Source organism: Dendrobates tinctorius, unplaced genomic scaffold, assembly GCF_039654945.1.
Source record: "Dendrobates tinctorius isolate UK_male_01 unplaced genomic scaffold, ASM3965494v1 ptg000069l, whole genome shotgun sequence".
NCBI lineage: Eukaryota > Metazoa > Chordata > Amphibia > Anura > Dendrobatidae > Dendrobates > Dendrobates tinctorius.
In genome coordinates, this window is record NW_027361737.1 from 33,238,222 (window position 1) to 33,261,578 (window position 23,357).

At 43.5% G+C, this 23,357-nt stretch overlaps 1 long non-coding RNA gene across 2 annotated transcripts in view; it reads right to left on the reverse strand.

The window, feature by feature from the left end:
• Positions 1 to 1,469: 1,469 nt before the first annotated feature.
• Positions 1,470 to 23,357, reverse strand: part of LOC141095378 (uncharacterized) — a 110,197-nt gene continuing 88,309 nt past the window's right edge. For both annotated transcript variants that reach the window (XR_012233369.1, XR_012233368.1), the window contains 2 exons: positions 5,711 to 5,796; positions 1,470 to 1,632 (listed from right to left, as the gene is read on the reverse strand). This is a non-coding gene — a long non-coding RNA (uncharacterized lncRNA). The remainder of the gene's footprint in view (positions 1,633 to 5,710; positions 5,797 to 23,357) is intronic.

Below are 23,357 nucleotides of genomic sequence, written 5' to 3' on the forward strand. Positions count from 1 at the left end.
GTCCCCATTCTGGTATAATGTTCCCCATTCTGATATGTCTCACATCCTTGTATGCAGAGGCTTTCTGGCACCCGGGGCAAGAATTCAGTGTGGCGCCCCCCCTCACAAGCACATTTAGGGTATGTGCACACGTTGCGGATTCTGCCGTGGATTTTTCCACACAAAAAACGCAGCTCTTGGTAGAAAACGTAGGTGCGTTTTTGATGCGTTTTTGCCGCGGATTTGATGCTGTTTTTCAGTGCGGTTTTGCCTGCGGATTTGTATGCGTTTTTGTAAGCTAAATAAAGATATGTTATTTAACAAAAAAAAAAAGATTTGTGATGTCATTTCTGTCCAACCTCCTCTTTTACATTTGTCCAACCCACACTCCATTACACACACAGATAGACAGATGATGATAATAGATAGATAGATAGATAGATAGATAGATAGATAGATAGATCTCTATATATAAAACTGAATGTGTGTGTGTGTATCACCAACCAATCACAAAGCATCTTTCATTTCAACAGAGCTGGTTAAAAGAAGCTGAGCTGTGATTGGTTGCTATGAGCAAGTTTTCCCGCTTGACAACACCTCAGCAGACACTGACATGGTGGGAGAAATCTAGCATCCCTGGGAAAATAAGCTCCCAGCCACTGTCTGCCCCCAGAAAGAAGCAGAGAGCACAAAACAGAAATGAATCACCCCCTCCCATTACTATATCCTCATCACACATCCTTCATGATATAGGCATATCTTCCCTCTTAAAGGGATCATTGGTATAGAAGTCAGAGCAAATCCATCCAGCGCTCTGGTTCTGATCTCAGGCTCTCGTAAAGTGATCCCCGGTATGGAAGTTAGGGCAAATCCACTCAGCGCTCTGGTTCTGATCCCAGGCCTCTCTTAAAGGGATCCCCGGTAAGGAAGTTAGGGCAAATCCACTCTGCGCATTGGTACTAACCCCAGGCCTCTATTAAAGGGATCTCCGGTATGGAAGATAGGGTAAATCCCTCAGCACTCTGATTCTCACCCCAGGCTTCTATCAAAGGGATCTTTGGTGTGGAAGTCAGGGCAAATCCACTCAGAGTGATCTGTAGCAAATTGGTATGAATATTATTAAAACTTAACTTTTATTTGGGCATTAAAAACTGTAAAGTGCCGAAAAAGTGCCCATGCAATTGTGCAAATAAAATAGCAACCTGTGCTATACAGCCTTATGATTATTCTTATTGAAGGACCAGAAAATATCTCCTAAATCCAGCTGTATCCTAGTGTGTCCTGTTAAACACCTCAGGTATCACATATATACAATATCACAGCTTAGTTATCAACCAAACTCATTTTTATCTCTAATATTTTTTATTAAGTACATATTATGCGAATATTTTTATATAAAACATTTAAAACATTTTTATTATATTGAATAAAAGAATATTTTTAATATATATATGTATATTCATTATCCATCATTTTCTTCTTTTCTTCTTTTTCTCGTTCTCTTTCGTCTGCCCATTTAAGATGATGGTTTGAGCTGTGATTTACTGCTCCTTCTTGCTTTTTTTATAAGTTCTAGCACAGGTCTATCATTTTATATTTTTATATATTTATTTCATTGCTTTTTTCGTTTATTCTTCTTTTTCTTTTTATGACCTGCAAATAAATATTTTCTTTTCAAACCAATTTTATTGAGAGTTTTACAATAATGAGGAAGGTCTCAGGAGGAGGGTGGGAGGGAAGGGAAGAAAGGGGGGAAGGACCAGTTGGTCCGAACAGGTTTTTATTAATATAACAATATTTGTGAGATATAATTGACTAGGTTATTTTATAACCATAACCATGCTATAATAATATGTTTAATACAAGTCAGATTGTCTCTGGAGCAAAGAACAAACAACAAAATATCAGTGCAGCAATTGCTATAAAATTAGCTTGTAGGAAATAATGTAATCCATCTGTGCCATTTATGAGTGAAGAGGCTAATATTATCATTAATAGTGGCTAGTTTTAGTTCGAAAGATTTGTGTAAGGAGATTTTTTCCTTTATATCTTCAATTGTTGGAATATCCTGTCTTTTCCAATTAAAAGCTATGGAGCTTTTGGTAATAAGGAGGATGAGAATTATTAGAGGTGAAAGTGTTTGGCGTGATTCTTGTGAGGTAATAGAAAACAAGGCCAATTGGGGAGAGAGGGTGATGGGTTTTTGAAGAAGGGAGTTTATTAGGAGAGAAATATTTCTCCAGAGAGGTTTGATCACTGGGCAGTGCCAAAATATGTGAAAAAGATTCCCGTGATGTCCACATCCTCTCCAGCACAATGGGGAGATCTCAGGGTATATCTTGGCTAGTCTGGCTGGTGTGTAGTACCAACGTGAAATAATTTTCTGGTGGGTTTCCAAGAGAGACATGGATAACGTGGCGGACATGGAGGAGGAGCATGCCTGTTCCCAGTCCTCTATTCCTGGATTTATCCCAAGTTCCGTCTCCCACTTGATTATATTATTTGTTTTGGTAAATTCATGGCACTTATTGGGCCACATATAAATATATGAAATGTTCCAGAAAAGGCAGTGGTTTATGTTATTAATGAGATTGGAGAAAGGCTCAGAGGGTTTTGCGTCTTTCTTTTTAAGTTTGGTTGCTATTTCTTTTAGTTGAATATAGTCAAGAAATGATGATGATGGGATATTGAACTTATTTTTCAAATCGCTAAAGGGATAGATGTGGTTGTGTCCGTAAATGTCTCTGAATTTTTTGATACCGTGGTCAGACCAGATTGAGGGTAGATCTGACTCAAAAAGAGACGCTATAACAACGAGAGATAGAGACCCTAATGGGGCAGTATTCTTGACGCTACTTTTTTGTTTAGCTAGGAGTCTCCAAGCTTCCAGGGTAGCTTGAAAGATTGGATGAGTAGTGGAGAGAACCTTTTTAAGAAGGATGGATTCCAGAACGAGAAAAGAAGGAGATCTGTTGTTGTTTAGAGCCTTTTCAATGTCGGCCCATGCCGGAGGATCCACGGTTGACCACCAGTGGAGACTGTTTTTGACAAGGAATGCGGAGTAGTAGGCCGAAATATTTGGAAGGCCAGCTCCTCCAAATCTCCTGTTGCCATATAAAACATTTTTCGCAATTCTGGCTTTTTTTCCGTTCCAAACGAAATTGTTGGTCATGAGTTGAAGATTGGTAAGGGCAGAGGTGGAAATGGGTAGAGGGAGAGATCTAAAAAAATAGATTATTTTGGGGAGGATATAGGCTTTAAAAATTATAATTTTACCCCACCAGGAGAGGTTTTTCTCCCCGTATGTGTTTAGGTCTTTAGAGATGGACTCTGTGAGGGATTTTAAATTTAGAGGTATGAGGGAAGGGACTTTATTTGTAAATTTGATTCCCAAATATGTGATGTAATCTGTAGTCCAGCTCCATGGGCATGAGCGACTAATAGAGTTGGTTAGAGTGTTGTCCAGATTAAATGCTAGCATTTTGGATTTTGTTATGTTGATTTTGAAATGGGAGATGTCCGAAAACTTCTGCAGAAGTTCTTGGACTCTAACAATTGATTTAATTGGGTTTGATAAAGTGAGAATAATGTAGTCAGCGAAAAGGCAAATTTTATATTCTTTATCCCCTACTTTGATGCCCTGGATATCTGGGTTGTCTCTAATAGATTGAGCTAGGGGTTCAATTGCTAGGGCAAAGAGAAGAGGGGAAAGTGGGCATCCTTGTCTGGTGCCGTTGGATATTTGGAAAACTTTTGAAAGGTGGTTATTAACATATATTTTGGCCGTTGGGTCGGTGTATAATGCTCTAATGCTCGTAATTAGTTCATGGTGAAAGCCGAATTTATGTAGGGTGGCGAAGAGGTAATCCCAATTTAATCTGTCGAAAGCCTTTTCGGCGTCAAGAGAAGCTATGACGGATTTGGTTTTGTGTGTATTGATGAGTTTTATAAGATTGATCAATCTTCTGGTGCCGTCTGTAGATTGTCTATTGATTATGAACCCAATTTGATCTTTATTGATCAGTTTGGGGAGTATGGAATTCAGTCTGTTTGATAGTAGTTTTGCATAAAGTTTGATATCTGTGTTTATTAGCGAAATTGGCCTAAAATTTTTCATAAGAGTGGTATCTGAATTGGGTTTGGGAATAAGGATTAGGGTGGCCTCAAGCATTTCCTTAGGGAAGTAACCCACAGTAGAGGCTGTGTTAAAGATTTTCGTCAAGTGAGGAGTGAGGATTTCAGCAAAAGTTTTATAGTAATTATTCGTAAATCCGTCGGGGCCAGGGGCCTCGAAGGATTTGAGGTGTTTTATGGCTTCTAGAGTTTCTTTTTCGGAAAAGGGGGATGACAGAAAAGATCTGTCATCCTCATCTAGTTTCGGGAGGTTAATTTTGGCCAGAAAAGAAGTGATATCTAGAGGATTAGGATGGGGGAGGGGTGAGTTTTGATTGATATTGTAGAGATTTTCGTAAAATGTGGCAAAGGAGTTAGCAATATCTTGTGGGTGGGACAGAGGGATAGCTTTAGGGGAAAGAATGGTGTCGATTCTGTTTTTCCGTCTATGGTTTTTCAAGATGTTAGTCATGTAACGCGATGGACGATTTAGATTTTGATATAGTCTAAAGCGGTTGTTTTTAACTGCTGAGTCATGGAACGAGAATATCAGGGCTTTAAGCTCTTGTCGTAATTTGAGGAGTTCCGAACGTACAACTGAACCCGAATTTGCGTTGTCAGTTATCATTGATTCTTTAGTTTTGATTTGATACTGGAGATCTGTTATTTTCTCTCTATTTGCCCTTTTGTGTCTCGAGGATATTCTAATTAGGATGCCTCTTAGAACAGCTTTGTGGGCATTCCACAGGGTAAAAGAGTTAGAAAGTTCAGTATTGTTCTCTTTGAAGTAATTTAGGAGGGCTGTAGTAATCTCTGCATTATAATGTGGGATATTAATTAAAGAAGAGTTACACTTCCATAAAAATTGTTGGTTGGTAGCAGGGCCGAGGGTGAATGTAGCTACTACTGGAGCGTGATCAGAGATCGTTTTAGGGCGGATAGAAATGGAAGTAAATTTGGGGAGTGAAAAGACATCGGTTAAAATTAGGTCAATACGAGAAGCAGTGTGATGGACATCTGAAAAGTGAGTGTACTCAATTGAAGTCGTGTTTATGGAACGAAATGTGTCGAAGAATTCATTGTGATATATCCAGTTGTTTAGTGTTTCTGCCTTGTGTCTATTGGGGGCTGAGGAATCCAGTTTTCCGTTTGGGACCATGTTAAAATCTCCCGCGAATATTAAAGAACCCTTTTTTATTAGGTTGATTTTCTTTAGAAGTTTGTTTAAGAATCTGAATTGACCTGTGGTGGGGACATAGACGTTCACAATAGTGACAGTTGAGTTATTGATATTGCAAACTAGAATGTGGTAATGGCCTTTCTCATCTCTTAGTTCTTCTATGAATTTAAAGTTGATGGAATTTTTTATCATAGTAAGAACTCCTGCCTTTTTTTTAACTCCCGAAGATTCATATATGTGGGGAAAGTTTTTGTGGGAAAAGTTGGGGTGGGCCTCTCTTTTAAATTTCGTTTCCTGAAGACATACAACATCAGAGCCCAGCCTGTTGGCCTCGTAATGTATTACATGGCGCTTCCTAGGGCTGTTCAAACCCCTGACGTTGTACGTGGCCAGGTTTATTTTCATTGTCAGAGTGGTGTTTTGTGGTTGTGAAGGTACCTGTGATGCTGTTGAACTCGGTTGGGTTGTGGCTGACGAAGAAGTTTAGGCACGGATGGATAAAGTTGAGGTTGAATTGGCTGCAACTGAAACACAATATAATGGAAAAAACAAGACAAATTAGACAAATTTGTAGCAAATTTGGTCAGAATTATCTTATATGGACCAACAGGAGCAGATTTCTGCGACGAACTCTGCTCAACTCAGGGGGGGACCACCAGGAGAAGGTTGCCTAGGCAAACTCTTCTCTAACTCGGTGGAAAGTCCGTGGGAGAAAATCCCGAAAACAACCTTTAAAAGGAAAAAACCAACATCCCAGCCAAGTAGGGCACTTGACAGGAAAAAAGAATCTGCAGTCCATCTTTGCAATTTAAATGATGATGACAAAATTAGTGGCCCAAAAGGTAAATACTGTGTGGCCTACTAAATAAGAGGAAGAAAGAAAAAAGTCTTGTGGTGGTTAAGACCGCTCGGGTGATCAGGTCGGAGTCTTGAAGTCTTGGGATGAAGCCGGTCTGTTCCTGGGCTTGATGTTCATTGATTTCAAAAATCTGTGGCCTTCTTCTATGGAGGAAAGGACTGTGGTTTTGCCATTGTGGAGGACCAGGAGTTTAAGGGGGAAGCCCCATTTGTATTGAATATTATTGTCTCTCAAGGGGATGGTGATATCTTGAAAAGCTTTTCTTCCTTCTATGGTGTGCTTTGAGAGGTCTGTAAAGATCTTGAGATGGGAATATGGGTCTGGGAAGCCTCCATTATCTCTGATGTTATTTTGGATTCGTTCTTTGGTGTGGAAAAAATGGATTCGAAGGATTGTGTCTCTTGGGGTGTCTTTAGGTAGGTGAGCCGGTTTTGGTAGTCTGTGTATTCTGTCAATGATAGTATCATGGGTTGAGAGAGTCGGTTCGATTTTTTTGAAGACTTTTTGGACATAGTCTTCTAGTTTGGAAGAGGTAACGGATTCTGGAATCCCTCTTATTTTTATATTGTTTCTTCTGCTATGATCTTCTAGGTCTGCCAGCTTGTGTTTCAATTGGGTGATCTCGGTTCTGATTTGGTGACTCTCGTTAGTTGACTCCTCGGATTTCTTTTCTACTGTGACAATCCTGGATTCGAGGGTTTCTAATTTTTTGTTAAAAGATTCAAATGTAGATTGGAAGATTTTCATTTGAGATTCGAGGGTGGCTTCCAGGGTAATTTTGAGATTATTATTTATTTTTTCAGCCAAGGAGGTCATATATAGCTCAATAGAGTCAAGGTTTGCTTTGTCAAGGGAGTCCAGTTTTGGTTTGGATTTTGCTGGGCTGGAATTCGGAGATGAGGCCCATGAATCATTATCGGAGTCTTCTTTATGGTCGATTAGAGGTGCGAATCTCTCGTTTCGGGCTCCTGGGTTCCTTCTTTTTGTGGAGACAGAAGTGTCAATATTGGGAGCGATTTTATGTGGGGTCCTGGATCTAGTGGGGCTGATCGTGTTGACTTTGTCCGAGGCCGGATGAGATTTGCCCCCCTTGTCTCCACCCCCTTTAGGGGATAAGGGGGCCGAGGGGGCCGGAATTTTGGTTTGTTTAACATTATTTGATTTATTCTGGCTCATTTTTTTTTTTTTCCTTTTCCTAAGCTACGTTTTTTGCGCAGCCGGGTAACGTAAGCTACGCAATTGGCGTAAGGAGTGTGCGCGCCTGCGCACTGAGGTATCTCTTAGTCAGCGGTGAACTCCGCTCTGATGTCGGGACACTGGAGGCTGCAGACAACCCGGGTGGCTCTCCACTGATGTCCAGCGAGGAGGGAAGGATCCCCGGGATCTGAAGGAGTTGGGAGCGGTAATGTTTTAGCCTCCTTTTTATTACAATTACCCGCGGCAGACGGGGATGACAGGCGGAGTTGTGGCTAATGCGCCTGTGCGCCGGCTTGTATAATTAGCCTCCTAGCCGCGGCAGCAGATTCTCCTTATTTCTTCCTCACTCCCGATGGTCAGTGGGGGGTCCCGGTTAGTGGGAGGAAATGATTTTGAGTGCGGGTAGGGACCACGGGGTTTTTCGAAGTCAGCGGAGGTTGTGGAGGAATTAATAACAGTACTCCGGTTGCCGCTATTGTCCCTGTCGCCTCGGAGTTATCAGCCCGGGTGCGGGGCTGTTGCACATGCGCAGTAGGAAGGAAACTCGTTTGGCTGAGGCGGCAATGTAATAAAAGAAACAGCCGCGGCGGTTCTTACTGGGGATAGTAGTAGGAGTAAATTTGAGTACCGGCACCTTCTTGGGGAGCACCGGGGGCCCCTCTTTCGCTGTTCTTTGCTGCGATGTAACTTGAAGGAGCCGCGGTGCGGGCCGGAGAGGTGGGCCGACAGGAACAGGGAGACAGGGGCTATAATAGTTTTTCCCTGGGCCAGATGAGCCCTTCTGTGAAAGGCACCCGTCAGGGAATTCTGTGGGGATAGATTAGTCCACGGATAGTCTTGGAGGGGACAGTCTTGGTAGAGATAGGACCGGTAGGCCTAGTAGGCCTCAGTAGGCCTCAGAAATGAGGTCAGGCCTTGCAGTTCTAATTTCTCCTGAATTACAATCAATGGGGGTTTCAAAGTAGGTCTGTGATAGCCGTTGAGGATTCTTTCACTGTAGAATTGGTCAGGATGGGTCCTTCCTGGTTGATGGATGTTGATTTAGAAAGGCTGTATCAGGAGCTCTCGGGCTGCACCTCTTACTCCATTGCAGTCCAGGCCACGCCCCCCTCAACCAAACTCATTTTTAGAAAATCAATGGTATGCCTGTAGAATAAATCCAGCTTCCACCCTGGATCCTTATAATCAGCAGAATATGGCCCTACAAAACATAAGGCATTTTCAATATGTTCCTAATTCTCAGTGTAGGAACATTAGTTAGAGTCTCATTAATATAAGTCAATGTAACATACATAACACCTATGGAGCACAGTAAATTGGGATAAATCACATTCCCCCTTCATACTGCATTTATCACATTCTCTCACGGTGAGCCATAAACATGTCATTGTACTTATCTCAGGGATGGTGGTCCTATGCACCGATGCCTGTATATGCGCTTAAGTAAAGGGGGCCCCCAGCCTTAGCATGTTCTCCTGCTCGTATTAATCTGGATGGCTTTATCCCAGACTGCATCTCCCAATGTGTTTCATCTTATCAGGACTCATCATGGGAGTAGTAACATTCATCTATGAGACATCGCGCGCAGATTCCTCCTTCACTTGCCTTATAAATGTACAAACACATTGCGGCATCCTGTCGTTTCCGGACGCCGGGTGCGACACTTCCAGTTTCTCCTATGTAATGGTTCCTCATCTAGCCACTTGCCCCACTTTCTGGGCTCGGCCTACGGCCAGTGGCGTCACATCCGATCTCCGGGATAAAGCGTCCTCATAACGCCGCTCACGTGATCTGAGGGTGTCCATGACAACCTGACGCTATATTCTACCGGGCGAATGCATCAAAAAATCTTGCGCAGATATGTATATTCGGCCTCAGTAATCAGAAAACATGACTCCCCATCCACATGACTTCCATTTTTGATATGATGTATAGTGATCTGGTTATGGAAGTGGCTGCAAAATGTCCATTTTAGGGTTATTATTATTTATTTATATAACTCCATTGATTCCATGGTGCTGTACATGAGAAGGGGTTACATACAAATTACAGATATCACTTACAGCAAACAAACTAACAATGACAGACTGATACAGAGTGGAGAGAGGACCCTGCCCTTTCGAGCTTACATGCTACAGGATGGTGGGGAAGGAGACAGTAGGTTGGTGGGTTGCAGCAGTTCCGGTGTTGGTTGAGGTGATATCACCAGTAGTGGTGAGAGAGAAGGAGGTAGCGGGGTCATTGCAGGCTGTAGGCTTTCTTGAAGCGGTGGGTTTTCAGGTTCCGTCTGAAGGATCCAAATGTGGTTGATAGTCGGACTTGTTGGGGCAAAGAATTACAGAGAATAGGGGCTATTCGGGAGAAGTCTTGGAGGCGGTTGGGTGAGGAGTGAATAAGTGTGGAGGACAGAAGGAGGTCTTGGGAGGACCGGAGATTACCTGAGGGAAGGTATCGGGAGATTAGTTCAGAGACATATGGGGGAGACAGGTTATAGATGGCCTTGTAGGTCAGTATTAGTAATTTGAACTGGATACGCTGAGGGAATGGGAGCCACTGAAGAGATTTGCAGAGGGGAGAAGCGGAGGAGTAGCGAGGAGAGAGATGAATTAGTCGGGTGGCAGAGTTAAGGATGGACTGGAGAGGTGCGAGGGTGTTAGCAGGGAGACCACAGAAAAGGATGTTGCAGTAGTCGAGGCGGGAGATGATGAGGGCATGCACAAGCATTTTAGTAGATTGAGGGTTGAGGAAAGGATGGATTCTGGAAATATTTTTGAGCTGGAGGCGACAGGAGGTAGAAAGAGCTTGGATGTGCGGTTTGAAGGACAGGGCAGAGTCAAAGGTTACTCCGAGGCAGCGGACTTCTGGTACTGGGGAAAGTGTGATGTCATTAATTGTTATAGCTAGGTCGGGTAAAGAAGATCTGTGAGATGGAGGAAAGATGATGAGTTCAGATTTGTCTACATTGAGTTAAAGGAAGCGAGAGGAGAAGAAGGAGAATATGGCTGATAGACACTCTGGGATTCTGGACAGCAGAGAGGTGACGTCTGGACCAGAGAGGTAGATCTGAGTGTCATCAGCATAAAGGTGGTAGTGGAATCCGTGGGACTTGCCCCAGACCAAGTGTATAGATTGAGAAGAGTAGGGGTCCTAAAACAGAGCCTTGGGGGACTCCAATAGAGAGAGGGTGGGATGAGGAGGTGGTGTGGGAGTGGGAGACACTGAATGTGCAGTTGGAAAGGTATGAGGAGATCCAGGATAGGGAAAGGCCTTTGATGCCGAAGGAGGAGAGGATCTGTAGTAGGAGGCAGTGGTCAACTGTGTCAAATGCAGAGGACAGGTCTAGAAGCAGGAGTATAGAGTATTGTCCATTTGATTTGGCTGTAAGTAGGTCATTAGTAATTTTGGTCAGGGCTGTCTCAGTGGAGTGATGGGGGCGGAAACCAGATTGTAGATTGTCAAGGAGCAAGTTAGATGATAGGTGGGAGGAAAGTTCAGCGTGGACATTCTGTTCCAGGAGTTTGGAAGCGAATGGAAGCAATGATATTGGGCGATAGCTGGACATAGCGGTTGGGTCGAGGGTTGGCTTTTTAAGGATAGGCGTGATTGTGGCATGCTTGAAAGCAGAAGGGAAGGTACCGGACGTTAGTGATAGGATGAAGAGGTGGGTTAGGGATGGGATAAGTGTGGTGGTGAGGTTGGGGAGGAGGTGGGATGGGATGGGATCCAGTGCACAGGTTGTGAGGTGCGATTTGGAGAAGATGCGATTAAGCTGGCCTTCAGTGATGTTGGAGAGTGAGGTTATGGGGTTTGGGCATTGGTCTGGTATACAAAGGGGTTGTGGTGGTTGAGTGATGAAGACTTGCCTTGTTTGGTCAATCTTGTTTTTGAAGTGTGTGGCAAAGTACTCGGCAGAGATGAGGGAGGTTGGAGGAGGCAGTGGTGGGCGGAGGAGGGAGTTAAAAGTTTTGAATTAATGTTTTGGGTTGTAAGATAGGGAAGATACGAGGGTTGTGAAGTAGGCCTGTTTAGCAGAGGTGAGGGCAGATTTGAAATCGAGTGTTGCCTGTTTGAATGTGGTGAAGTCATCTTGCGAATTTGTTTTCTTCCAGCGCCGCTCTGCAATCCTGGACACTTGCCGAAGATTTTTAATGGTGTTATTGTGGGGTTAACTCAGCATTGGAATATTTGCCGATTAGCTGGGATCTTTCTTTCTATCTATGACCCCCGTAAATTTGTCTAATAATGACATGGATGGGGAGTCATGTTTTCTGATTACTGAGGCCAAAAAAACATATCTGCGCAAGATTTTTTATGTATTGGCCCGATAGAATATAGTGTCAGGGTGTCATGGACACCCTCAGATCACATGAGCGGTTGTTATGATTGGGTCACCGAGGAGGAAAGCAAGACCAAGCTAAGCCACAGAAAACCAGAGAGGTTGGTAACTAAGCAGATTGCAGACCCCTGATCCTATCCACACAACTAGCAGTAGCCGTGGAGCGTACCTATGATGATCCTAGATGCCTCGACACAGCCGGAGAACTAAATAAGCCTAAAGCAAGAAAGGGGGAATCTAAACTGTCCCAGAGCAGACCCCAAAGGAATAGATAGCCCCCAAACATATATTGAAGGTGAGACAAGATGAAAACACAAACGCAGGTAGAAAAATAGACTGCGCAAACGATGGGGCCCACACTAACTAGACAGGACAGGAAAGGAAAGATTCTGTCTGCAATCACGCAAAAAACCCTGCAAAAAATGCCCAACACCTCTGATAGAAAAATACTGAAGTCACTATACTTTGCCCACTATATCAGCACTCTGGTATATTCTAAAATCAGAGCAAAAAGAGGCCAATCTAATAAGGGACAAAAACAAACTGGCACAAGCAGTAACATAAGGATGGAAATTCAGCACAGCCCCAGCCGGAGCTGGCTGACCACACAAAACTGAAATAGACAAAACCAGATCAAATGTGAACAATAAATAATAGCAAAAGAACACTTAGCTGAGCATGCAGGGACTGAGCTGGAAACTAAGACCTCAGGAGGCAGGAAAAAATCACCAGCAGGGATAGAGGGAGTCGGTTGTCTTAAATCCAGTCAGAAACTCCAGATCTCCAGTCATCCTCCTCATTATCAGGTGGCAGGCCTCTGTTAATTAGATCAGCTCCATTACCTCCAGTAACCACCAGAGGGAGCCCGGAAAAAGAACTCGCGACCCCTCTGTCAATATAACCAGCTCCACTACCTTCACTAGTAACCAGAGGTAGGCCAGAAAGTGAATTCACAACAGTACCCCCTTGAGGAGGGGTCACCGAACCCTCATCCACGCCACCAGGCCGATCAGGATGGGCCCGGTGAAAAGCACGAACCAATCTATCGGCATGAATGTCAGAAGCAGAGACCCAAGAATTATCCTCCTGGCCATAACCCTTCCATTTGACCAAGTACTGGAGTCTCCGTCTAGCCAAACAAGAATCCAATATTTTCTCTACCTCATATTCCACATTGCCTTTAACCAATACAGGGTCAGGAGACGCCTCCTTAGGAACTACTGGCTCCACAAACCTCTTCAACAGAGATTTATGAAACACATTATGGATCTTAAACGTAACTAGAAGAGCCAAACGAAAAGAAACAGGATTAAGAATCTCAAAAATCTTATAAGGTCCAATGAATCTTGGCTTGAACTTTGGAGACGCAACCTTCATAGGAATATTCTTTGACGACAACCAAACCATATCACCCACTTTAAACCGGGGACCAATGGTCCTATGCCGTTTGGAAAACCGTTGGGCTTTTTCCTGAGAGAGGGACAACTTATCCACCACTTGGTCCCAAATCTGCTGCATTCTCTCTAACACAGTGTCCACACTTGGGCAGGTCGAAGATTCCACTTGCCCCGAAGAAAATCGAGGATGAAACCCAAAGTTACAGAAAAAGGGCAACATCAAAGTGGCTGAACTAGCTCTATTGTTCAGCGTGAATTCGGCCAAGGGCAAAAATGAGACCCAGTCATCCTGATCAGCAGATATAAAACATCTAAAATAGGACTCCAAAGTCTGGTTTGTTCTCTCAGTCTGCCCATTGGTCTGAGGATGAAATGAGGAGGAGAAAGATAACTGGATTCCCAGTTTGGAACAAAAAGCTCTCCAAACTCTGGAAACAAACTGGACTCCTCTGTCCGACACAATGTTCTCAGGAATCCCATGCAACCGAACCACCTGTTGTAAAAACAAGGGCAACAACTCTGAAGAAGATGGATCATCTTAGAAAATCTATCACAAATCACCCAGATAACAGTCATTCTCTGAGAGACAGGAAGATCAGAAATAAAATCCATTGAGATATGGGTCCATGGCCTCTTGGGCACCGGCAGGGGCATCAACAACCCACTAGAACGAGAACAGAGTTTAGACCGAGATCAAGTCCCACAGGACTGCACAAAATTCCTGACATCACGAGATAAGGCAGGCCACCAAAAGACCGACTCAGCAAATCTCTGGTACCAAAAATACCTGGATGTCCAGCCAACGCGGAGCAATGAATTTCAGACATTACTCTCTTCCTCCACTGGTCAGGAACATACAATTTTCCCATAGGGCAACGTTCAGGTTTGTCCTCCTGAAATTCCTCCAGGGCACGTCTCAAATCGGGTGAAATGGCGGAAAGAACAACACCCTCATTTAGAATGGTAGTAGGCTCGGTCACAATAAGAGAATCCGCAAAGAAACTCCTAAAAAGGGCGTCCGCCTTAATATTCTTAGTGCCCGGAAGAAAAGAGACCACAAAATTAAAACGCGTGAAAAACAAGGCTCACCTAGCCTGTCTAGGATTCAAGTGTTTGGCTGATTCAAGATAAATCAAATTCTTGTGGTCGGTGAGGACCACAACTTGATGTCTAGCTCCCTCCAACCAATGTCTCCACTCTTCAAAGGCCCACTTCATGGCCAACAATTGCCGATTCCCCACGTTATAGTTACATTCAGATGGGGAGAATTTTCGAGAAAAGAAGGCACAGGGATTCATTTTAAAAGTCACCAGATCTTTTTGCGACAAAACGGCTCCTGCACCAATCTCAGAAGCATCTACCTCCACCTGAAATGGGACTGAGACATCAGGTTGCCGTAGAACCGGAGCAGAAGTGAATCTCCGCTTAAGCTCCTGAAATGCCGAGACTGCCTCTGGTGACCAATTCACCACATCAGCGCCCTTTTTGGTCAGATCAGTCAGTGGTTTGACAATACCAGAAAAATTACCTATAAATTTACGATAGAAATTAGCAAAACCCAAAAACTTCTGGAGAGCCTTCAAAGAAGTGGGCTGAACCCAATCATAAATGGCCTGTACCTTGGCCGGGTCCATTTCAATTGCCGACAGCGACAAAATAAATCCCAAAAATGAAATCCTCTGTACACCAAGGAGGCACTTCGATCCCTTAACATACAGGGAATTTTACCTCAAAATCCGGAACACAGTCCGAACATGTTCCACATGAGAATCCCAATCACTGGAAAAAATCAAAATATCATTCAGATAAATGATCGATAACTTATCCACAAGGTCCCGGAAAATATCGTTCATAAAAGATTTGAAGACAGAAGGGGCATTAGTGAGCCCAAAAGGCATCACCAGGTACTCAAAATGTCCCTCCGGAGTATTAAACGCCATATTCCATTCATCCCCTGCTTGATGCAAATAAGATTATACGCCCCCCTGAGGTCAAGCTTGGTAAACCAGTAGGCACTTTTAACTCTGAAAAATAAATCAGAAATCACTGGTAACGGGTACTGATATTTAACAGTGATTTTGTTAAGGGAACGATAGTCAATACAAGGCCTTAATGAACCATCTTTCTTGGCCACAAAAAAAAACCCAGCATCTAAAGGTGAAGAGGATGGTCTAATATGACCCTTCTCCAACGACTCTTTGATATAAGATCGCATAGCATCATGTTCTGGTACCGATAAGTTGAAAAGTCGACCCTTGGGAAATTTACACCCAGGCATTAACTCAATTGCACAGTCATAACTCCTATGAGGAGGCAAAGACGCAGACTTACTCTCACTAAATACATCAGAAAAATCAGCCAAATAATCAGGAATATCATGAGACTGGGGAGAGGTGGAGAAAACAGGAGTGTCAAAAAGAACACACTGACAACCCCAACTCACCACAGACACAGATTTCCAATCCAAAACAGGATTATGAGTTTGCAACTAGGGAAAACCCAGAACAATAGTGTCATGCAAATTGTGCAACACCAAAAATTTACAATTTTCTTGGTGGTCCGGGGCGACCTGCATTATCACCTGGGTCCAAAACTGGGGTTTATTCTCTGCCAAAGGAGTAGCATCAATACCCCTCAAAGGGATAGGAGTCCGCAGGGGTATCATGGGAAAACCACAACGTTTAGTCTACATCCATCAGATTCAAAGCTGCTCCTGAATCTACAAAAGCCTTAGCGGGAAATGTAGACAAAGAGCAGATCAGAGTAATTGCCAAAAGGAATTTAGGTTGTACACTACCCACAGCAAATGTGTGCGCAAAACATTTTTCTCATTTAGGGCAGACAGAAATAGTATAAGAGGCGTCTCCACAGAAAAAACACAGCTTATTACGCCTTCTAAACTCCTGATGTTGCACCCTAGACAAAACGCTATCACATTGCATGGGTACAGACGTTCGTTCAAAAGGCGGCAACGCCTCTCGTGTAGTTTTATGTTCACGTAAACGCCGATCAACTTGAATGGCTAATATAGAATCATCAAGACCAGAGGGAACAGGAAATCCCACCATAACATCTTTTACGGTTTCTGCCAAACCCTTCCGAAAGAGCGCTGCTAAGGCACCATCATTCCATGTAGTAAGGACCGCCCACTTTCAGAATTTTTGACAGTATAACTCTGCAGAATCCTGACCCTGGTTCAATGCCAATAGGGTTTTCTCAGCTTGATCGATAGCATTAGGTTCATCATACAACAACCCCAAGGCTTGAAAAAATGCGTCCACATTAGTCAGAATAGGATCTCCAGGTGTCAGAGAAAAAGCCCAATCCTGGGGATCGCCGCGCAGCAAGGAGATGACAATTTTAACCTGCTGCACAGAGCTCCCCGATGAGTTAGGCTTCAAGGCAAGAAATAGTTTACAATAATTCTTAAAATTAAAAAATTTAGACCGATCCCCAGAAAACACAACAGGAGTAGGGATTTTTGGTTCAACAGCAGATGATTGAGCGAGATAGGCGGAAATTCCCCGCACTTCAGCAGCGAGCTGCTCAATACGATCAGACAATTGCTTAATCTCCATTAAAGAAAAAACCCTCCTAAGGCCCCAGAGAAAATGAGGAAAAAATATATAAAAAAAAATTCTGACCCTTTTTTTTTTTTTTTACAATTCTCTCCTGTTTTTGAGTACCCTAGAATCTGTGTTTTAGGCTGGTGATTCTCTTATGATTGGGTCACCGAGGAGGAAAGCAAGACCAAGCTAAGCCACAGAAAACCAGAGAGGTTGGTAACTAAGTGGATTGCAGACCCCTGATCCTATCCACACAACTAGCAGTAGCAGTGGAGCATGCCTACGATGATCCTAGATGCCTCGACACAGTCGGAGAACTAAATAAACCTAAAGCAAGAAAGGGGAAATCTAAACTGCCCCAGAGCAGACCCCAAAGGAATAGATAGCCCCCAAACAAATATTGATGGTGAGACAAGATGAAAACACAAACGCAGGTAGAAAAATAGACTGAGCAAACGATGGGGCCCACACTAACTAGACAGGACAGGAAAGGAAAGACTGTCTGCAATCACGCAAAAAACCCTGCAAAAAATGCCCAACATGTCTGATAGAAAAAATACTGAAGTCACTAGACTTCGCCCACTATATCAGCACTCTGGTATATTCTAAAATCAGAGCAAAAAGAGGCCAATCTAATAAGGGACAAAAACAAACTGGCACAAGCAGTAACATAAGGATGGAAATTCAGCACAGCCCCAGCCGGAGAAGGCTGACCACACAAAACTGAAATAGACAAAACCAGATCAAATGTGAACAATAGCAAAAGAAAACTTAGCTGAGCATGCAGGGACTGAGCTGGAAACGAAGACCTCAGGAGGCAGGAAAAAATCACCAGCAGGGATAGAGGGAGTCGGCTGTCTTAAATCCAGTCAGAAACTCCAGATCTCCAGTCATCCTCTTCATTATCAGGTGGTAGGCCTCTGTTAATTAGATCAGCTCCATTACCTCCAGTAACCACCAGAGGGAGCCGGAAAGAGAACTCGCCACCCCTCTGTCAATATAACCAGCTCCACTACCTTCACTAGTAACCAGAGGTAGGCCAGAAAGTGAATTCACACCAAGCGGTGTTATGATGACGCTTTATCCCAAAGACCAGATGTGACGTCACTGGCCGTTGGCCGAGCCCAGGAAGTGGGGCAAGTGGCTAGATGAGGAACCATTACATAGGAGAAAATGGAAGTGTCGCACCCGGCGTCCGGAAACGACAGGATGCCGCGATGTGTTTGTACATTTACAAGGCAAGTGAAGGAGGAATCTGCACGCAATGTCTCATAGATGAATGTTACAACTCCCCTGATGAGTCCTGATAAGATGAAACGCGTTGGGAGATGCAGTCTGGGATAAAGGCCATCCAGATTAATACGAGCAGGAGAACATGCTAAGGCTGGGGGCCCCCTTTACTTAAGCGCATATACAGGCATCGGTGCATAGGACCACCATCCCTGAGATAAGTATAATGACATGTTTATGGCTCACCGTGAGAGAGTGTGATAAATGCAGTATGAAGGGGGAATGTGATTTATCCCGATTTACTGTGCTCCATAGGTGTTATGTATGTTACATTGACTTATAATAATGAGACACTAACTAATGTTCCTACACTGAGAATCAGGAACATATTGAAAATGCCTTATGTTTTGAAGGGCCATATTCTGCTGATTATAAGGATCCAGGGTGGAAGCTGGATTTATTCTACAGGCATACCATTGATTTTCTAAAAATGAGTTTGGTTGATAACTAAGCTGTGATATTGTATATATGTGATACCTGAGGTGTTTAACAGGACACACTAGGATACAGATGGATTTAGGAGATATTTTCTGGTCCTTCAATAAGAATAATCATAAGGCTGTATAGCACAAGTTGCTATTTTATTTGCACAATTGCATGGGCACTTTTTCGGCACTTTACAGTTTTTAATACCCAAATAAAAGTTAAGTTTTTATAATATTCATACCAATTTGCTACAGATCATTTTGATTTTGACATTGGTACATTAGACCCCTGCTCTCATATCAAATTCACTCAGTGCTCTGGTTCTGATGCCAGGCCTCTCTTAAAGGGATCCCCAGTATGGAATTTACGACCGTTCCACTCAGCATTCTGGTTCTGACCCCAGGCTGATGGGACGATGTGACATATTAGGGGTAGTAGTCTGATGGCTCTGGCTGACGGGATGATGTGGGATATTAGCGGTAGTAGTCCGGTGGCTCTGGCTGACAGGACGATGTGGGTTATTAGGGGTAGTAGTTTGGTAGCTCTGGCTGACGGGATGATGTGGGATATTAGCGGTAGTAGTCCGGTGGCTCTGGCTGACAGGACGATGTGGGATATTAGGGGTAGTAGTTCGGTAGCTCTGGCTGACGGGATGATGTGGGATATTATAGTGAATGGGTCTATGCGGAGTGGGCGGGGCTATACACTCAGCTTTATAATTTGTTATAACTAACTGTAGTTAGTTACTTTGCCCGGGCAGCACCGGGCTCTTCAGGTAGTAGATATATAAAAATGGGATAGATAGATAGATCCATATAGCTATCTATAGATATTTCCATAGATATTTCCATGCTTGATAAATGTCTGCACTCAGGACTGAAACGTCGCCTCATGGGCCAATAAAGAGCACGATTTTTCTGCTATATGGAGTGCTGTTTCATATTTTTTGGATTCTAGATATTTCCATAGATATTTCCATAGATGTATCTATAAATATTTCCATAGATATATCCATAGATATTTCCATAGATGTATCTATATATATTTCCATAGATATATCTATAGATATATCCATAGATATTTCCATAGATATATCTATAGATATTTCCATTGAGATATCCATATCCATGTTTATTAATGAACAATATGTTTCATTTAAAAAAAAATAATTAAAATAAAAATGGCGTGGGCTCCCGTGCGAATTTCTGCAACAGAGGGGGAAAGCCAATGGCCGGGGGCCAATATTTGTAGCCTGGGAAGGGGGTAATACCCATGGCCCCTTCCCAGGCTATGAATATCAGCCCGCAGCTGTCTGCATAGCCTTTACTGGCTATTAAAATAGGGGGAACCCACCAAAAAAAATGACGTGTGGGGTCCCCCTATATTTTATATCCAGAAAGGCTACGCAGACAGCTGCGGGCTGATATTCATAGTCTAGGAAGGGGCCATGGATATTTGCCCCCTGGCTACAAATATCAGCCTGCAGCTGCCTCAGAAATGGCGCATCTGTAAGATGCGCCAATTCTGGTACTTATCCCCTCTCTTCCCACTCCCGTGTAGCAGTGGGATATGGGGTAATATAAGGGGTTATTGTCACCTTGCTATTGGAAGGTGACATTAAGCCCAGTTAATAATGGAGAGGCGTCAATAAGACGCCTGTCCATTATTAATCTTTTGAAAGAGTTAAAAAAACAAACACACACATAAGAAAAAAGTCTTTTAATGAAATAAAACGCAACATCTTTTTATTGTACTCTCAGATCCAAGCGACGCCCTCGGTCTCCTATAATAAAAAGTAAAATAATAAACCAACCGCATACTCCCTGTCCGACACAATCCAATTAATAATGAGTGTCCCACAACGGCCTCCCAGTGATGAACTGACAGGAGACAATGGCTCCTGCAGTCCATTACTGAGGTTACCTGAGTTCAGAGTCTCACTTTACAGCAATGCTACGTGAGAATTAGGGTTAGGATTACAGGACATCTTTCCCAGAGGAGGGATACACAACGGAGGATTACCTCCGCCTGTCATTTCATTGCTGGAGCCCCTGGAGAGCGGTCACATCAGTTGATGTGGCAACTCTCCAGGGGAGATCATCGTGGGACACTCGTTATTAATTGGACTACGGCAGAAAGGTGAGTATAGGTTGGTTTGTTATTTTATTTTTATTACAGGTGATTCAGGGCTTCGGGGAATTAGGTGATTGGTGAGTATGTACTCTATGTTATATGACCTTGAGAAAGACACATCACTGTGTCGACACGCGTGGGTTTGGGGGTCCCATGTAACCTACCCGGTAGCTTGTTCATCCTCAGAAACCAGGTGATATCATGCTAGGGAAAGGGACTTGTTAATGTATGTTTATTTGTATTGGCAACATGATAAGTATTCAATTTTCTATTTATGGCATATGTAGAATCTCTATGTAACCATAGTAGTTATTGATAATATGGTATTTTTTTGATCCAAGGTCATGATTGTCATTACAATTGATTTGATAGACCCTAGGTTATGGTAACTAGCAGATACCTGGCATTATACTGGATGGTTGGCCTTGGGACCCATAGTATTTAACTATTTATCAAAATGACCCATTGTCTTTGTTTTGTTATCAGTGTCTGGTTGTTCAGACTTTTTAATTGTTTTTAAACAAAGTGTCTGTTTGTTGTGTCCATTAATAAAATTGATACTTTTTGATTATCATATCCTTGTGGTGATCCCTATTTGTGTGCATATACTTTTTTTCTTTATGTGTTTTCATGTCAATCTATTTATATGCACTAGGTGATCCCACCTAAATTGACATTGTGGATGGTGCCCGTTTATTCTATATCTTGTCAGACATATGTTATATGTTATATGTATGTTCTGTTTGTTATATGTTGTATGTTTTGTAAGTTTTTTTTTTTTACATTCAACACATTAGCCGGATGATGAGACTACTACTGTCCCATCATTGGCTAATGTGTCACTCTCTGAGAGTGTAGCAGGCATAGCCAGATGGGACTTGTAGTCCCATAGGACGATGCCTGCATACACATATCCACACACACACAGCCCGCAGACCCCCCCTCTCAGGCACGGCAGACCCCCGTACAGCCCGATGACCCCCACAAACCCCCCACACAGCCACAGCAGACCCCCTCACAGCCCATTGACCCCCGCACAGCCCCGAGAGACCCCCGCACAGCTCAGGCAGACCCCCTCACAGCCCATTGACCCCCGCACAGCCCCGAGAGACCCCCGCACAGCTCAGGCAGACCCCCCACACAGCCCGATAACCCCCGCACAGCCCAGGCAGACCCCCGCACAGCCCAGGCAGACCCCCGCACAGCCCGATGACCCCCGCACAGCCCCAGGCAGAACCCCCGCACAGCCCAGGCAGACCCCCTGCACAGCCCCGCCGACCCTGCCCACACACACATAGGCTGATACACGCACACAGTCACCGCCCACACACCATACACGCACACAGTCTCCGCCCACACTCCGCCCACACTCTCCTCCCCTCCCAATCTGCAGCGTTTCATCCACAGCAAAACTGCAGATCTTTTTTAGACCTGCGGTTTTGCTGCAGATCAATGCAAGTCAATGGGTGCAGAAACGCTGCCGATTCGCACAATGAAGTGACATGCTGCGGAAATGAACCCGCAGCGTTTCCGCGTTTTTCAAATTACGTAGACTTTAATGCTACTGTACAACGCAGGAGATTCTGCTGCGGACCCGCAGGGCCAAATCCACTGCGTATCCACAGTAGAAATCCGCAATGTGTGCACACACCCTTACACACTTAGTCACATGTTGACGAGCTGCTCTCCCTAATTATCTCAATGTTCAGTGAAAAACTGAGAGACGCTCGTTGTCATGTGACCGTCAGTATGAAAAACACATATGAGTGAGGCAGCCATGTGATGACTGTTGGAACCTGCAGAGGTGAATCCTGGCAGTGAGGATATTACGCGCTGTTAGGATTGGCTACAGGGCTTTATTTTATAATTAAAGGGTGCATCCAAGTTTGAGATCAAAGTCTGCAGTCATTCTATGTGAATTCTCACAGTGCATGCACTGCACGATTTTAGGATTCTCCCTTGCCAGTGGCCACAATTGGATGTGATTAAATAAAATGTTCCTGTGCTGAGATAATCTTATACATGTGCCCCTTCTGTGTACTGTGTAATGGCCGTGTCTGACTTTACAGGAACATGGTCTGATCACACCACAGCTCCTGGGCCGGGGAGGAAGCAAAAGAGTATACAGACAGGACAGCACGAGATCACAGCTGATTCTTTCTTTAACCCCTTAACGACCAGGGGTATTTTTGGTTTTGCATTTTCATTTTTCCCTCCCCTTCTTTCCAGAGCCATAACTTTTTTATTTTTCCGTTTATATGGCCATGTGAGGGCTTATTTTTTGCGGGACGAGTTGTACTTTTAAATGACACCATTGGTTTTAGCATGTCGTATACTCGAAAACGGGAAAAAAATTCTTTTTTTTGCAATCCCACACTTGTTTTTTGCTTGGCTTTTTTGTTAGGTTCACTAGATGCTAAATCTGACCTGCCATTATGATTCTCCAGGTCATTACGAGTTCATAGACACCAAACATGTCTATGTCCTCTTTTATCTAAGTGGTGAAAAAAAATTCCAAAATTTGCTAAAAAAAAAAAAAAAAAAAGAAAAAAAAAAAAAAAAAAAATTGCGCAATTTTCCGAGACCCGTAGCGTCTCAATTTTTCATGATCTGGGTTCGGGTGAGGGCTTATTTTTTCCGTGCCGGACTGACGTTTTTAATGATATCCCTTTTGTGCAGATACGTTCTTTTGATCGCCCGTTATTGCATTTTAATGCAATGTCTTGGTGACCAAAAAAACATAATTCTGGCGTTTTGAATTTTTTTCTCGCTACGCCGTTTAGCGATCGGGTTAATGCTTTTTTTTAATTGATATATCGGGCGATTCTGAACGCGGCGATACCTAATATGTGTATGTGGGATTTTTTTTTTTACTGTTTTA